The following is a 19,609-nucleotide window of genomic DNA, read 5'->3' as shown; positions in this document are numbered from 1 at the left end:
GAGTACCCTCGATTCTAAGGGGGACGTGGTAAGAGCCACTAATGAAAGCACAATTGAGGTGCCTTGAAAAGGTAACATTGAGCTACCATACCAGTCAATCAATCATACCCACTGCTGGGTGTATCACCTGAGAAAATGAAAATCCAAAAGTCACAGGCTGGCAATCCTGCACTCCAGCAATAGTTACCATAGGCAACACTTGGAAGCAACGAAAACGTCCATCAACAGAGGAATGCACCAAGAAGAAGTGGTCCATGTACACAATGGAATATTAGCCATGGAAAACATTGAAGCACTGCTCTTTGAGGCACCATACATGAGCCTGGAGATAATTACAAAACATGAAGTAGGACGGAAAGCAAAAGACCTATATCCTATAATATCACTTATGGCATTATCTAATAACTGACACAAATGAACATATTTCCAAAGAGAAAGACACTCACGGGCTTACAAAACAAACTATGCTCATCTAAAAGGAAAGGAGGGGGGAATTGATAAATAAAGAATAGTGTTACTATACGTATACAAATACATATTATATACATGTATCAAAAAGACCGAACATATAGCAAGGGAGGTCTATGGAACACTGTAATATTTTACATGGGAAGAGGATCTGTACATTAATAGACATACATAATGTGCAAATGAACCAGATTGTGTACACCTAGGACAAACAATATTCTAATCTTTACTCTGATTAAAGAAATTTAAAAAACCAAGAAGAAGTAATGAGACATAAACTTATGCGGCTTTCTCCTGGAAAATTCCATTCTCATGTACAACCTAGGACAACGACTTCCAGAAAGGCTCTGCTGCCCTAGTACCCAGATTGGGGAATGGAGAAATGCTGCCTCCTTGTGGCCGTTTCCCACAACAGCAGCTTTAAACCCACTGGGAAAGGTCACTAAGTATTCACCAACGTGCAGTTCTGTAAATGACACCTGCCCTCCAAAAAATTTCTGGGGTCAAAAATCGAACAAAAAATTCAAAAGAGGGCAACCTTCGAAGAAGACAATTTCAAGAGGTATATTGTACACACGGTTTTTTCTTTTAAGTGAAAAGAAAAAGGCGTGGGAAAATGATAAAATTTAGGAATTTTGAAAGATACGCAAACCGAAATTACAAATACCTATCAGCTCACAGCAGTCAGAATGGCCATGAGCAAAAATGCTGCAAACAATACATGCTGAAGGGATTGTGGAGAAATGTGTACCCTGAGCTCTAAGGGGGACGTGGTAAGAACCATTACTGTAAACACAATGGAGGTGCTTTGAAAAGGTAAACATTGTGCTACCAGTGAATCAAGCATACCATCTGCTGAGCCTGTCACCCGAGAAAATGAGAATCAAAAAGTCACAGGCTGGCAAACCTGTACGCCAGCATTACTTACCATAGTCAACACATGGAAGCAACAAAAATGTCCATCAACAGAGGAATGCACCAAGAAGAAGTGGTCCATGTATACAACGGAATAGTACTCCAGTAAAAATTATAAATTAAATTTAAAAAACAAACAAATGTAAGGAGACATCAGCATCTGTGGGTTTCTCCGGGCACATTCCACTCTAACTTATAACCGAAGAGCACCACTGGCTGGTAGGTCTGTTTCCCTAGTACCAGCGTGGGGAACGTAGAAAGGCTGCCGCCCTCTGGCCGTTACCTGCAAAAGCAGGTTTAAAGCTTGAGCTAATGGTCACTTCATATGAACTAGTACTGCAGGGCTGTAAATGAAACCTGCCCTCAAAATGTCTTGAGGGAGGTAATGGCCAAAATATTTCAAAAGGTGACACATACTTCAAGTAAACACTTTGAAGAACTAAGCTCTAATCACAGCTGGAAAAATAAAAAGCACATGTCTTAAAGCTCAATTTCAATGCATTATGAGACACATGCAAATTCAACCACAAAGAGGTATCAGCTCACACCAGTCAGAATAACCATCAGCAAAAAACTACAAAGAATAAATGCTGTAGGTGCTGTGGAGAAATGCATACCCTCACCTTTATGTGGGACGTAACCTGGAAAGACCCACTAAAGAGAACAGAATGGAGGTGCCTTTAAAAGGTAAACATTGAGCTACCATATGATCCAGCAGGCCCACTCCTGGACCTACAATCTAAGAAGACAGAATTGGAAAGACACAGGCAGGCAAATCTGCATTGCACAGTATTACAATAGCCAAGATATGGAAGTAACCAAAAAGTCCACCAACAGATGGGTGGACGAAGAAGAACTCCTCCATGTACAGATGGATTATTAGCTGGTGAAACAATGAAACAATGCCATTTGCAGCACCATAGATGAGTCTAGACGTAATCACGCCACTTGTAGTAAGTGAGAAAGCAAAACACACATATCCTATCATATCATTTTTAGGAGTTACCTAAAAGTGTACCCTACCCTAACCCATACCCTAACCTGTACCCTAACACGAACCCTAACCCTAACCCTAAACTACCCTTGACTGCTTCTCTCTCCAGCACATTTCCTAAGCACTAGTGTTTTAAGGAACAGGTTAAAAAGAAAATCCTAATGTGATTTCTTTATAATGTGTGTGTTCTTTATCTTATCCTAGTGTCTAAAAGCTTCTCCATGGCTGGACCTCAAATAATATTCCTTTACGTACTAAGTGGTATCTAGAGAGTGGGATAGGTTTAATAAATACCCTAACCCTAACGTGTACCCTAACCCTAATGCGTACCCTAACCCTAACCCATCACCTAACCCTAACACGTAGCCTAATCCTAACCCATATCTAAACCTAGCCCTAACCCTAAAACTAACCCTAACCCTAACCCATACCCTACGCCATACCCTCACGCGTACCCTAAGCCGTAACCTAACCCTAACCCTTACCCTAACCCTAACCCTAAACTACCCTTGACTGCTTCTGCCTCCAGTAGATTTCCTAAGCACTAGTGTTTTAAGGAACAGGTTAAAAAGAAAATCCTAATGTGATTTCTTTATAATGTGTGAGTTCTTAATCTTATCCTACTGTCTAAAAGCTTCTCCATGGCTGGACCCCAAATAATATTCCTTTATGTGCTAAGTGGTATCTAGCGAGTGGGATAGGTTTAATAAGTACCCTAACCCTAACACGTACCCTAACCCTAACACATAACCTAACCCTAACACGTACCCTAACCCTAGCCCTAAACCTAAAACTAACCCTAAACCTACCCATACTCTACACCGTACCCTCGCCCGTACCCTAAGCCGTACCCTAACCCTAACCCCAACCCTAACACTAAACCTAACCCGTAACCTCAGCCGTACCCTAACCCTAAACCTAACACTAACCCTAACCCTAACACTAACCCTAAGCCTAACCCTTGACTGCTTCTGCCTCCAGTAGATTTCCTAAGCACTAGTGTTTTAAGTAACAGGTTAAAAAGAAAATCCTAATGTGATTTCTTTATAATGTGTGTGTTCTTAATCTTATCCTAGTGTCTAAAAGCTTCTCCATGGCTGGACCCCAAATAATATTCCTTAACATGCTAAGTGGTATCTAGCGAGTGGGATAGGTTTAATAAATACCCTAACCCTAAAACGTACCCTAACCTTAACCAATAACCTAACCCTAACACGTACCCTAATCCTAAACCATACCCTAAACCTAGCCCTAACCCTAAAACTAACCCTAACCCATACTCTACACCATACCCTCGCCGTAGCCTAAGCCGTACCCTAAGCCTAACACTAAACCTAACACTAACCCTAACCCGTAACCTAAGCCGTACCCTAACCCTAAACCTAACACTAACCCTAACTCTAACCCTTGACTGCTTCTGCCTCCAGTAGGTTTCCTATGCACTAGTGTTTTAAGGAACAGGTTAAAAAGAAAATCCTAATGTGATTTCTTTATAATGTGTGAGTTCTTAATCTTATCCTACTGTCTAAAAGCTTCTCCATGGCTAGACTCCAAATAATACTACTTTACGTGCTAAGTGGTATGTAGCGAGTGGGATAGGTTTAATAAATAACTTAACCCTAACACGTACCCTAACCCTAACCCATAACCTACCCCTAACACGTACCCTAATCCTAAACCGTACCCTAAACCTACCCTTAACCCTAACCCTAACCCTAAGCCATACCCTACGCCATAGCCTCACCTGTACCCTAACCCGTACCCTAAGCCGTACCCTAACACTAACCCTAACCCTAAACTACCCTTGACTGCTTCTGCCTCCAGTAGATTTTCTAAGCACTAGTGTTTTAAGGAACAGGTTAAAAAGAAAGTCCTAATGTGATTTCTTTATAATGTGTGTGTTCTTTATCTTATCCTAGTGTCTAAATGCTTCTCCATGGCTGGACCGCAAATAATATTCCTTTACGTGCTAACTGGTATATAGCGAGTGGGAAAGGTTTAATAAATAACTTAACCCTAATGCGTACCTTAACCCTAACCCATAACATAACCCTAACACGTATCCTAATCCTAAACCGTACCCTAAACCTACCCTTAACCCTAAAGCTAACCCTAACACATACCCTACGCCATACACTCACCCGTACTCTATCACCACTGGCTGGTAGGTCTGTTTCCCTAGTACCAGCGTGGGGAACGTAGAAAGGCTGCCGCCCTCTGGCCGTTACCTGCAAAAGCAGGTTTAAAGCTTGAGCTAATGGTCACTTCATATGAACTAGTACTGCAGGGCTGTAAATGAAACCTGCCCTCAAAATGTCTTGAGGGAGGTAATGGCCAAAATATTTCTAAAGGTGACACATACTTTAAGTAAACACTTTGAAGAACTAAGCTCTAATCACAGCTGGAAAAATAAAAAGCACATGTCTTAAAGCTCAATTTCAACACATTATGAGACACATGCAAATTCAACCACAAAGAGGTATCAGCTCACACCAGTCAGAATAACCATCAGCAAAAAACTACAAAGAATAAATGCTGAAGGTGCTGTGGAGAAGTGCATACCCTCAACTTTACGTGGGACGTAACCTGGAAAGAGCCACTAAAGAGAACAGAATGGAGGTGCCTTTGAAAGGTAAACATTGAGCTACCATATGATCCAACAGACCCATTCCTGGAACTATAACCTAAGAAGACAGAATTGGAAAGACACAGGCAGGCAAATCTGCATTGCACAGTATTACAATAGCCAAGATATGGAAGTAACCAAAAAGTCCACCGACAGATGGGTGGACAAAGAAGAACTGCTACATGTACACATGGAATATGAGCTAGCGAAAAAATGAAACAATGCCATTTGCAGCACCATAGATGAGTCTACAAGTAATCACGCAACTTGTAGTAAGTGAGACAGCGAAAGACACATATCCTATCATATCACATACAGGTGTTACCTAAAAATTGAAACAAACGAAGATATTTCCACAGAGAAAGGCAATCACAGATTCAGTACAAAAACTTATGCTTCGCCAAATGGAAAGGTGTGAGGATTGGATACACTACCATATTGAGGTTAACGGAGAGATACAAACACATGTGAAATATATAATCACCAAAGATCTACGGAATACCAAGGGAAGACTACTCAACATTGTGTCATAACCTACATGGGAAAAGGATCTGAAGAAGAATAGATATATGTATATGTGTGAAAGAAGCACATCTTGCACACCTAGAACAAACAAAACATTGTAATCAAGTTTGCTGTGATAAAAAATAAAAATTAACTTAAAACTACGAACAAGAAGTAATGAGACATAAACTTAAAGGGCTTTTTCCTGGCACATTCCATTCTAATTTACAACCTAGAACACCACTTCCAGTAAGGCTCTGTTGCCCTAGTAACCAGATTTGGTAAAGGAGAACTGCTGCCGCCTTGTGGCCCATTCCCGCAAGAGCAGCTTTTAACCCACAGCTCATGGTCACTTAATATTCACAAGGACTCAGGCCTGTAAAGGACACCTGCCCTCAAAATTGTGCTGAGGTAGGGAATGGATAAAACAATTCAAAACAGGCAACATTTTCAAGAACATAGTATGAAGAGGTAAGTTTTACTCACTCTCTTTTTAAAAAAAGGAAAATGGATAAAAGCTCAACCTCAGGAAGTATTAGACTCATGCAATCTAATCTACAAAAAGTTTTCAACTCACACCAGTCGACTGACCATCAGCAAAAAGCCTACAAACAATCAATGCTGAAGAGGTTTTAGAGAACTGTGTACCCTCTAGCTGCTGGTGAGATGTAAAGTGGTTAACAGCCAATAATGAGAACAGAAAGGAGCTGCGTTTAAAAGGAAAAAGTGAGGTACCATTCAATCCAGCAGGCACACCAATGGGCCTCTCACCTGAGAAGACCAGAATCAAGAAGACCCGGGCTGCAAAAGCTGCACTGCAGCCTTATTCACAATAGACAAGACAGTGAAGCAACCAAAATGTCCATCAACAGATGAAGGGATAAAGAAAAGTGGTCCATGTACACAATGAATACTAGCCATGGAAAACAATGAAACACTGCTCTTTGAGGCACCATAGATGATCTTGGAGATAATCACAGAACATGAGGGAAGTCGGAAAGCAAAAGTCCTATATCCTATGAAATCACTTATAGGCGTTATCTAATAACTGACACAAATGAACATATTTCCACAGGGAAAGGCAATCACAGACTTATAAAAGAAAACTATGCTTACCTAAAAGGAAAGGTGGGGGGAATGGATAAATGAAGATTAGCGTTACCATCTGTATACAAATTCATATTATATACATATATCAAAAAGACCGACCATATAGCAAGGGAGGTTGACGGAACACTCTGTAATAATTTACATGGGAAGAGGATCTCTACATAAATAGATATATATAATGTGTAAATGAACCAGAGTGTGTACACCTTGGACAAACAACATTCGAACCATTACCCCAATGTAAAAAATTAAAACAACGAACTAGAAGTAATGAGACATAAACTTATGGGTGGTTTTCCTGGCACATTCCATTCAAATTTACAACCTAGGTAAACGACTTCCAGAACGGCTCTGCTGCCCTAGTACCCAGATTTGGGAATGGAGAAATGCTGCCTCCTTGTGGCCATTTTCAACAACAGCAGCTTTAAACCCACTGCAAAAGGTCACTAAATATTCACCAATTCAGTACTGTAAATGACACCTGCCCTCCAAAAAATACTGAGGTCGAAAATCAACCAAAATATTCAAGAGTGCAACCTTCCAAAAAGACAATTTGAAGAGGTAGATTGTACTCACACTTTTTTTTTCTTTTTTCTTTTAACACAAAAGAAAAAGGCGTGGAAAAATGATGAATTTTGGGAATTTTTAAAGACATGTCAACCCAAATTACAAAAACCTATCAGCTCACAGCAGTCAGAATGGCCCTCGACAAAAATGCTGCAAACAATAAATGCTGACGTGATTGTGGAGAAATGAGTACCCTCGATTCTAAGGGGGACGTGGTAAGAGCCACTAATGAAAGCACAATTGAGGTGCCTTGAAAAGGTAACATTGAGCTACCATACCAGTCAATCAATCATACCCACTGCTGGGTGTATCACCTGAGAAAATGAAAATCCAAAAGTCACAGGCTGGCAATCCTGCACTCCAGCAATAGTTACCATAGGCAACACTTGGAAGCAACGAAAACGTCCATCAACAGAGGAATGCACCAAGAAGAAGTGGTCCATGTACACAATGGAATATTAGCCATGGAAAACATTGAAGCACTGCTCTTTGAGGCACCATACATGAGCCTGGAGATAATTACAAAACATGAAGTAGGACGGAAAGCAAAAGACCTATATCCTATAATATCACTTATGGCATTATCTAATAACTGACACAAATGAACATATTTCCAAAGAGAAAGACACTCACGGGCTTACAAAACAAACTATGCTCATCTAAAAGGAAAGGAGGGGGGAATTGATAAATAAAGAATAGTGTTACTATACGTATACAAATACATATTATATACATGTATCAAAAAGACCGAACATATAGCAAGGGAGGTCTATGGAACACTGTAATATTTTACATGGGAAGAGGATCTGTACATTAATAGACATACATAATGTGCAAATGAACCAGATTGTGTACACCTAGGACAAACAATATTCTAATCTTTACTCTGATTAAAGAAATTTAAAAAACCAAGAAGAAGTAATGAGACATAAACTTATGCGGCTTTCTCCTGGAAAATTCCATTCTCATGTACAACCTAGGACAACGACTTCCAGAAAGGCTCTGCTGCCCTAGTACCCAGATTGGGGAATGGAGAAATGCTGCCTCCTTGTGGCCGTTTCCCACAACAGCAGCTTTAAACCCACTGGGAAAGGTCACTAAGTATTCACCAACGTGCAGTTCTGTAAATGACACCTGCCCTCCAAAAAATTTCTGGGGTCAAAAATCGAACAAAAAATTCAAAAGAGGGCAACCTTCGAAGAAGACAATTTCAAGAGGTATATTGTACACACGGTTTTTTCTTTTAAGTGAAAAGAAAAAGGCGTGGGAAAATGATAAAATTTAGGAATTTTGAAAGATACGCAAACCGAAATTACAAATACCTATCAGCTCACAGCAGTCAGAATGGCCATGAGCAAAAATGCTGCAAACAATACATGCTGAAGGGATTGTGGAGAAATGTGTACCCTGAGCTCTAAGGGGGACGTGGTAAGAACCATTACTGTAAACACAATGGAGGTGCTTTGAAAAGGTAAACATTGTGCTACCAGTGAATCAAGCATACCATCTGCTGAGCCTGTCACCCGAGAAAATGAGAATCAAAAAGTCACAGGCTGGCAAACCTGTACGCCAGCATTACTTACCATAGTCAACACATGGAAGCAACAAAAATGTCCATCAACAGAGGAATGCACCAAGAAGAAGTGGTCCATGTATACAACGGAATAGTACTCCAGTAAAAATTATAAATTAAATTTAAAAAACAAACAAATGTAAGGAGACATCAGCATCTGTGGGTTTCTCCGGGCACATTCCACTCTAACTTATAACCGAAGAGCACCACTGGCTGGTAGGTCTGTTTCCCTAGTACCAGCGTGGGGAACGTAGAAAGGCTGCCGCCCTCTGGCCGTTACCTGCAAAAGCAGGTTTAAAGCTTGAGCTAATGGTCACTTCATATGAACTAGTACTGCAGGGCTGTAAATGAAACCTGCCCTCAAAATGTCTTGAGGGAGGTAATGGCCAAAATATTTCAAAAGGTGACACATACTTCAAGTAAACACTTTGAAGAACTAAGCTCTAATCACAGCTGGAAAAATAAAAAGCACATGTCTTAAAGCTCAATTTCAACGCATTATGAGACACATGCAAATTCAACCACAAAGAGGTATCAGCTCACACCAGTCAGAATAACCATCAGCAAAAAACTACAAAGAATAAATGCTGTAGGTGCTGTGGAGAAATGCATACCCTCACCTTTATGTGGGACGTAACCTGGAAAGACCCACTAAAGAGAACAGAATGGAGGTGCCTTTAAAAGGTAAACATTGAGCTACCATATGATCCAGCAGGCCCACTCCTGGACCTACAATCTAAGAAGACAGAATTGGAAAGACACAGGCAGGCAAATCTGCATTGCACAGTATTACAATAGCCAAGATATGGAAGTAACCAAAAAGTCCACCAACAGATGGGTGGACGAAGAAGAACTCCTCCATGTACAGATGGATTATTAGCTGGTGAAACAATGAAACAATGCCATTTGCAGCACCATAGATGAGTCTAGACGTAATCACGCCACTTGTAGTAAGTGAGAAAGCAAAACACACATATCCTATCATATCATTTTTAGGAGTTACCTAAAAGTGTACCCTACCCTAACCCATACCCTAACCTGTACCCTAACACGAACCCTAACCCTAACCCTAAACTACCCTTGACTGCTTCTCTCTCCAGCACATTTCCTAAGCACTAGTGTTTTAAGGAACAGGTTAAAAAGAAAATCCTAATGTGATTTCTTTATAATGTGTGTGTTCTTTATCTTATCCTAGTGTCTAAAAGCTTCTCCATGGCTGGACCTCAAATAATATTCCTTTACGTACTAAGTGGTATCTAGAGAGTGGGATAGGTTTAATAAATACCCTAACCCTAACGTGTACCCTAACCCTAATGCGTACCCTAACCCTAACCCATCACCTAACCCTAACACGTAGCCTAATCCTAACCCATATCTAAACCTAGCCCTAACCCTAAAACTAACCCTAACCCTAACCCATACCCTACGCCATACCCTCACGCGTACCCTAAGCCGTAACCTAACCCTAACCCTTACCCTAACCCTAACCCTAAACTACCCTTGACTGCTTCTGCCTCCAGTAGATTTCCTAAGCACTAGTGTTTTAAGGAACAGGTTAAAAAGAAAATCCTAATGTGATTTCTTTATAATGTGTGAGTTCTTAATCTTATCCTACTGTCTAAAAGCTTCTCCATGGCTGGACCCCAAATAATATTCCTTTATGTGCTAAGTGGTATCTAGCGAGTGGGATAGGTTTAATAAGTACCCTAACCCTAACACGTACCCTAACCCTAACACATAACCTAACCCTAACACGTACCCTAACCCTAGCCCTAAACCTAAAACTAACCCTAAACCTACCCATACTCTACACCGTACCCTCGCCCGTACCCTAAGCCGTACCCTAACCCTAACCCCAACCCTAACACTAAACCTAACCCGTAACCTCAGCCGTACCCTAACCCTAAACCTAACACTAACCCTAACCCTAACACTAACCCTAAGCCTAACCCTTGACTGCTTCTGCCTCCAGTAGATTTCCTAAGCACTAGTGTTTTAAGTAACAGGTTAAAAAGAAAATCCTAATGTGATTTCTTTATAATGTGTGTGTTCTTAATCTTATCCTAGTGTCTAAAAGCTTCTCCATGGCTGGACCCCAAATAATATTCCTTAACATGCTAAGTGGTATCTAGCGAGTGGGATAGGTTTAATAAATACCCTAACCCTAAAACGTACCCTAACCTTAACCAATAACCTAACCCTAACACGTACCCTAATCCTAAACCATACCCTAAACCTAGCCCTAACCCTAAAACTAACCCTAACCCATACTCTACACCATACCCTCGCCGTAGCCTAAGCCGTACCCTAAGCCTAACACTAAACCTAACACTAACCCTAACCCGTAACCTAAGCCGTACCCTAACCCTAAACCTAACACTAACCCTAACTCTAACCCTTGACTGCTTCTGCCTCCAGTAGGTTTCCTATGCACTAGTGTTTTAAGGAACAGGTTAAAAAGAAAATCCTAATGTGATTTCTTTATAATGTGTGAGTTCTTAATCTTATCCTACTGTCTAAAAGCTTCTCCATGGCTAGACTCCAAATAATACTACTTTACGTGCTAAGTGGTATGTAGCGAGTGGGATAGGTTTAATAAATAACTTAACCCTAACACGTACCCTAACCCTAACCCATAACCTACCCCTAACACGTACCCTAATCCTAAACCGTACCCTAAACCTACCCTTAACCCTAACCCTAACCCTAAGCCATACCCTACGCCATAGCCTCACCTGTACCCTAACCCGTACCCTAAGCCGTACCCTAACACTAACCCTAACCCTAAACTACCCTTGACTGCTTCTGCCTCCAGTAGATTTTCTAAGCACTAGTGTTTTAAGGAACAGGTTAAAAAGAAAGTCCTAATGTGATTTCTTTATAATGTGTGTGTTCTTTATCTTATCCTAGTGTCTAAATGCTTCTCCATGGCTGGACCGCAAATAATATTCCTTTACGTGCTAACTGGTATATAGCGAGTGGGAAAGGTTTAATAAATAACTTAACCCTAACGCGTACCTTAACCCTAACCCATAACCTAACCCTAACACGTATCCTAATCCTAAACCGTACCCTAAACCTACCCTTAACCCTAAAGCTAACCCTAACACATACCCTACGCCATACACTCACCCGTACTCTATCACCACTGGCTGGTAGGTCTGTTTCCCTAGTACCAGCGTGGGGAACGTAGAAAGGCTGCCGCCCTCTGGCCGTTACCTGCAAAAGCAGGTTTAAAGCTTGAGCTAATGGTCACTTCATATGAACTAGTACTGCAGGGCTGTAAATGAAACCTGCCCTCAAAATGTCTTGAGGGAGGTAATGGCCAAAATATTTCTAAAGGTGACACATACTTTAAGTAAACACTTTGAAGAACTAAGCTCTAATCACAGCTGGAAAAATAAAAAGCACATGTCTTAAAGCTCAATTTCAACACATTATGAGACACATGCAAATTCAACCACAAAGAGGTATCAGCTCACACCAGTCAGAATAACCATCAGCAAAAAACTACAAAGAATAAATGCTGAAGGTGCTGTGGAGAAGTGCATACCCTCAACTTTACGTGGGACGTAACCTGGAAAGAGCCACTAAAGAGAACAGAATGGAGGTGCCTTTGAAAGGTAAACATTGAGCTACCATATGATCCAACAGACCCATTCCTGGAACTATAACCTAAGAAGACAGAATTGGAAAGACACAGGCAGGCAAATCTGCATTGCACAGTATTACAATAGCCAAGATATGGAAGTAACCAAAAAGTCCACCAACAGATGGGTGGACAAAGAAGAACTGCTACATGTACACATGGAATATGAGCTAGCGAAAAAATGAAACAATGCCATTTGCAGCACCATAGATGAGTCTACAAGTAATCACGCAACTTGTAGTAAGTGAGACAGCGAAAGACACATATCCTATCATATCACATACAGGTGTTACCTAAAAATTGAAACAAACGAAGATATTTCCACAGAGAAAGGCAATCACAGATTCAGTACAAAAACTTATGCTTCGCCAAATGGAAAGGTGTGAGGATTGGATACACTACCATATTGAGGTTAACGGAGAGATACAAACACATGTGAAATATATAATCACCAAAGATCTACGGAATACCAAGGGAAGACTACTCAACATTGTGTCATAACCTACATGGGAAAAGGATCTGAAGAAGAATAGATATATGTATATGTGTGAAAGAAGCACATCTTGCACACCTAGAACAAACAAAACATTGTAATCAAGTTTGCTGTGATAAAAAATAAAAATTAACTTAAAACTACGAACAAGAAGTAATGAGACATAAACTTAAAGGGCTTTTTCCTGGCACATTCCATTCTAATTTACAACCTAGAACACCACTTCCAGTAAGGCTCTGTTGCCCTAGTAACCAGATTTGGTAAAGGAGAACTGCTGCCGCCTTGTGGCCCATTCCCGCAAGAGCAGCTTTTAACCCACAGCTCATGGTCACTTAATATTCACAAGGACTCAGGCCTGTAAAGGACACCTGCCCTCAAAATTGTGCTGAGGTAGGGAATGGATAAAACAATTCAAAACAGGCAACATTTTCAAGAACATAGTATGAAGAGGTAAGTTTTACTCACTCTCTTTTTAAAAAAAGGAAAATGGATAAAAGCTCAACCTCAGGAAGTATTAGACTCATGCAATCTAATCTACAAAAAGTTTTCAACTCACACCAGTCGACTGACCATCAGCAAAAAGCCTACAAACAATCAATGCTGAAGAGGTTTTAGAGAACTGTGTACCCTCTAGCTGCTGGTGAGATGTAAAGTGGTTAACAGCCAATAATGAGAACAGAAAGGAGCTGCGTTTAAAAGGAAAAAGTGAGGTACCATTCAATCCAGCAGGCACACCAATGGGCCTCTCACCTGAGAAGACCAGAATCAAGAAGACCCGGGCTGCAAAAGCTGCACTGCAGCCTTATTCACAATAGACAAGACAGTGAAGCAACCAAAATGTCCATCAACAGATGAAGGGATAAAGAAAAGTGGTCCATGTACACAATGAATACTAGCCATGGAAAACAATGAAACACTGCTCTTTGAGGCACCATAGATGATCTTGGAGATAATCACAGAACATGAGGGAAGTCGGAAAGCAAAAGTCCTATATCCTATGAAATCACTTATAGGCGTTATCTAATAACTGACACAAATGAACATATTTCCACAGGGAAAGGCAATCACAGACTTATAAAAAAAAACTATGCTTACCTAAAAGGAAAGGTGGGGGGAATGGATAAATGAAGATTAGCGTTACCATCTGTATACAAATTCATATTATATACATATATCAAAAAGACCGACCATATAGCAAGGGAGGTTGACGGAACACTCTGTAATAATTTACATGGGAAGAGGATCTCTACATAAATAGATATATATAATGTGTAAATGAACCAGAGTGTGTACACCTTGGACAAACAACATTCGAACCATTACCCCAATGTAAAAAATTAAAACAACGAACTAGAAGTAATGAGACATAAACTTATGGGTGGTTCTCCTGGCACATTCCATTCAAATTTACAACCTAGGTAAACGACTTCCAGAACGGCTCTGCTGCCCTAGTACCCAGATTTGGGAATGGAGAAATGCTGCCTCCTTGTGGCCATTTTCAACAACAGCAGCTTTAAACCCACTGCAAAAGGTCACTAAATATTCACCAATTCAGTACTGTAAATGACACCTGCCCTCCAAAAAATACTGAGGTCGAAAATCAACCAAAATATTCAAGAGTGCAACCTTCCAAAAAGACAATTTGAAGAGGTAGATTGTACTCACACTTTTTTTTTCTTTTTTCTTTTAACACAAAAGAAAAAGGCGTGGAAAAATGATGAATTTTAGGAATTTTTAAAGACATGTCAACCCAAATTACAAAAACCTATCAGCTCACAGCAGTCAGAATGGCCCTCGACAAAAATGCTGCAAACAATAAATGCTGACGTGATTGTGGAGAAATGAGTACCCTCGATTCTAAGGGGGACGTGGTAAGAGCCACTAATGAAAGCACAATTGAGGTGCCTTGAAAAGGTAACATTGAGCTACCATACCAGTCAATCAATCATACCCACTGCTGGGTGTATCACCTGAGAAAATGAAAATCCAAAAGTCACAGGCTGGCAATCCTGCACTCCAGCAATAGTTACCATAGGCAACACTTGGAAGCAACGAAAACGTCCATCAACAGAGGAATGCACCAAGAAGAAGTGGTCCATGTCCACAATGGAATATTAGCCATGGAAAACATTGAAGCACTGCTCTTTGAGGCACCATACATGAGCCTGGAGATAATTACAAAACATGAAGTAGGACGGAAAGCAAAAGACCTATATCCTATAATATCACTTATGGCATTATCTAATAACTGACACAAATGAACATATTTCCAAAGAGAAAGACACTCACGGGCTTACAAAACAAACTATGCTCATCTAAAAGGAAAGGAGGGGGGAATTGATAAATAAAGAATAGTGTTACTATACGTATACAAATACATATTATATACATGTATCAAAAAGACCGAACATATAGCAAGGGAGGTCTATGGAACACTGTAATAGTTTACATGGGAAGAGGATCTGTACATTAATAGACATACATAATGTGCAAATGAACCAGATTGTGTACACCTAGGACAAACAATATTCTAATCTTTACTCTGATTAAAGAAATTTAAAAAACCAAGAAGAAGTAATGAGACATAAACTTATGCGGCTTTCTCCTGGAAAATTCCATTCTCATTTACAACCTAGGACAACGACTTCCAGAAAGGCTCTGCTGCCCTAGTACCCAGATTGGGGAAGGGAGAAATGCTGCCTCCTTGTGGCCGTTTCCCACAACAGCAGCTTTAAACCCCCTGGAAAGGTCACTAAGTATTCACCAACGTGCAGTTCTCTAAATGACACCTGCCCTCCAAAAAATTTCTGGGGTCAAAAATCGACCAAAAAATTCAAAAGAGGGCAACCTTCGAAGAAGACAATTTCAAGAGGTATATTGTACACACGGTTTTTTCTTTTAAGTGAAAAGAAAAAGGCGTGGGAAAATGATAAAATTTAGGAATTTTGAAAGATACGCAAACCGAAATTACAAATACCTATCAGCTCACAGCAGTCAGAATGGCCATCAGCAAAAATGCTGCAAACAATACATGCTGAAGGGATTGTGGAGAAATGTGTACCCTGAGCTCTAAGGGGGACGTGGTAAGAACCATTACTGTAAACACAATGGAGGTGCTTTGAAAAGGTAAACATTGAGCTACCAGTGAATCAAGCATACCATCTGCTGAGCCTATCACCTGAGAAAATGAGAATCAAAAAGTCACAGGCTGGCAAACCTGTACGCCAGCATTACTTACCATAGTCAACACATGGAAGCAACAAAAATGTCCATCAACAGATTAATGCACCAAGAAGAAGTGGTCCATGTATACAACGGAATAGTACTCCAGTAAAAATTATAAATTAAATTTAAAAAACAAACAAATGTAAGGAGACATCAGCATCTGTGGGTTTCTCCGGGCACATTCCACTCTAACTTATAACCGAAGAGCACCACTGGCTGGTAGGTCTGTTTCCCTAGTACCAGCGTGGGGAACGTAGAAAGGCTGCCGCCCTCTGGCCGTTACCTGCAAAAGCAGGTTTAAAGCTTGAGCTAATGGTCACTTCATATGAACTAGTACTGCAGGGCTGTAAATGAAACCTGCCCTCAAAATGTCTTGAGGGAGGTAATGGCCAAAATATTTCTAAAGGTGACACATACTTCAAGTAAACACTTTGAAGAACTAAGCTCTAATCACAGCTGGAAAAATAAAAAGCACATGTCTTAAAGCTCAATTTCAACGCATTATGAGACACATGCAAATTCAACCACAAAGAGGTATCAGCTCACACCAGTCAGAATAACCATCAGCAAAAAACTACAAAGAATAAATGCTGTAGGTGCTGTGGAGAAATGCATACCCTCACCTTTATGTGGGACGTAACCTGGAAAGAGCCACTAAAGAGAACAGAATGGAGGTGCCTTTAAAAGGTAAACATTGAGCTACCATATGATCCAGCAGGCCCACTCCTGGACCTACAATCTAAGAAGACAGAATTGGAAAGACACAGGCAGGCAAATCTGCATTGCACAGTATTACAATAGCCAAGATATGGAAGTAACCAAAAAGTCCACCAACAGATGGGTGGACAAAGAAGAACTCCTCCATGTACAGATGGATTATTAGCTGGTGAAACAATGAAACAATGCCATTTGCAGCACCATAGATGAGTCTAGACGTAATCACGCCACTTGTAGTAAGTGAGAAAGCAAAACACACATATCCTATCATATCACTTTTAGGAGTTACCTAAAAGTGTACCCTACCCTAACCCGTACCCTAACCTGTACCCTAACCCGAACCCTAACCCTAACCCTAAACTACCCTTGACTGCTTCTCTCTCCAGCACATTTCCTAAGCACTAGTGTTTTAAGGAACAGGTTAAAAAGAAAATCCTAATGTGATTTCTTTATAATGTGTGTGTTCTTTATCTTATCCTTGTGTCTAAAAGCTTCTCCATGGCTGGACCTCAAATAATATTCCTTTACGTACTAAGTGGTATCTAGAGAGTGGGATAGGTTTAATAAATACCCTAACCCTAACGTGTACCCTAACCCTAACGCGTACCCTAACCCTAACCCATCACCTAACCCTAACACGTAGCCTAATCCTAACCCATACCCTAAACCTAGCCCTAACCCTAAAACTAACCCTAACCCTAACCCATACCCTACGCCATACCCTCACGCGTACCCTAAGCCGTAACCTAACCCTAACCCTTACCCTAACCCTAACCCTAAACTACCCTTGACTGCTTCTGCCTCCAGTAGATTTCCTAAGCACTAGTGTTTTAAGGAACAGGTTAAAAAGAAAATCCTAATGTGATTTCTTTATAATGTGTGAGTTCTTAATCTTATCCTACTGTCTAAAAGCTTCTCCATGGCTGGACCCCAAATAATATTCCTTTATGTGCTAAGTGGTATCTAGCGAGTGGGATAGGTTTAATAAGTACCCTAACCCTAACACGTACCCTAACCCTAACACATAACCTAACCCTAACACGTACCCTAACCCTAGCCCTAAACCTAAAACTAACCCTAAACCTACCCATACTCTACACCGTACCCTCGCCCGTACCCTAAGCCGTACCCTAACCCTAACCCCAACCCTAACACTAACCCTAACCCGTAACCTAAGCCGTACCCTAACCCTAAACCTAACACTAACCCTAACCCTAACACTAACCCTAAGCCTAACCCTTGACTGCTTCTGCCTCCAGTAGATTTCCTAAGCACTAGTGTTTTAAGGAACAGGTTAAAAAGAAAATCCTAATGTGATTTCTTTATAATGTGTGTGTTCTTAATCTTATCCTAGTGTCTAAAAGCTTCTCCATGGCTGGACCCCAAATAATATTCCTTAACATGCTAAGTGGTATCTAGCGAGTGGGATAGGTTTAATAAATACCCTAACCCTAACACGTACCCTAACCTTAACCAATAACCTAACCCTAACACGTACCCTAATCCTAAACCATACCCTAAACCTAGCCCTAACCCTAAAACTAACCCTAACCCATACTCTACACCATACCCTCGCCCTAGCCTAAGCCGTACCCTAAGCCTAACCCTAAACCTAACCCTAACCCTAACCCTAACCCTTGACTGCTTCTGCCTCCAGTAGGTTTCCTAAGCACTAGTGTTTTAAGGAACAGGTTAAAAAGAAAATCCTAATGTGATTTCTTTATAATGTGTGAGTTCTTAATCTTATCCTAGTGTCTAAAAGCTTCTCCATGGCTAGACTCCAAATAATACTACTTTACGTGCTAAGTGGTATGTAGCGAGTGGGATAGGTTTAATAAATAACTTAACCCTAACACGTACCCTAACCCTAACCCATAACCTACCCCTAACACGTACCCTAATCCTAAACCGTACCCTAAACCTACCCTTAACCCTAACCCTAACCGTAAGCCATACCCTACGCCATAGCCTCACTTGTACCCTAACCCGTACCTTAAGCCGTACCCTAACCCTAACCCTAACCCTAAACTACCCTTGACTGCTTCTGCCTCCAGTAGATTTTCTAAGCACTAGTGTTTTAAGGAACAGGTTAAAAAGAAAATCCTAATGTGATTTCTTTATAATGTGTGTGTTCTTTATCTTATCCTAGTGTCTAAATGCTTCTCCATGGCTGGACCGCAAATAATATTCCTTTACGTGCTAACTGGTATATAGCGAGTGGGAAAGGTTTAATAAATAACTTAACCCTAACGCGTACCTTAACCCTAACCCATAACCTAACCCTAACACGTATCCTAATCCTAAACCGTACCCTAAACCTACCCTTAACCCTAAAGCTAACCCTAACACATACCCTACGCCATACACTCACCCGTACCCTATCACCACTGGCTGGTAGGTCTGTTTCCCTAGTACCAGCGTGGGGAATGTAGAAAGGCTGGCGCCCTCTGGCCGTTACCTGCAAAAGCAGGTTTAAAGCTTGAGCTAATGGTCACTTCATATGAACTAGTACAGCAGGGCTGTAAATGAAACCTGACCTCAAAATGTCTTGAGGGAGGTAATGGCCAAAATATTTCAAAAGGTGACACATACTTCAAGTAAACACTTTGAAGAACTAAGCTCTAATCACAGCTGGAAAAATAAAAAGCACATGTCTTAAAGCTCAATTTCAACACATTATGAGACACATGCAAATTCAACCACAAAGAGGTATCAGCTCACACCAGTCAGAATAACCATCAGCAAAAAACTACAAAGAATAAATGCTG

The sequence above is a fragment of the Eubalaena glacialis genome, chromosome 8 (assembly GCF_028564815.1).
Source record: "Eubalaena glacialis isolate mEubGla1 chromosome 8, mEubGla1.1.hap2.+ XY, whole genome shotgun sequence".
NCBI lineage: Eukaryota > Metazoa > Chordata > Mammalia > Artiodactyla > Balaenidae > Eubalaena > Eubalaena glacialis.
The sequence above is the reverse complement of the archived record's forward strand: the minus strand, read 5'-3'. Positions refer to the sequence as shown.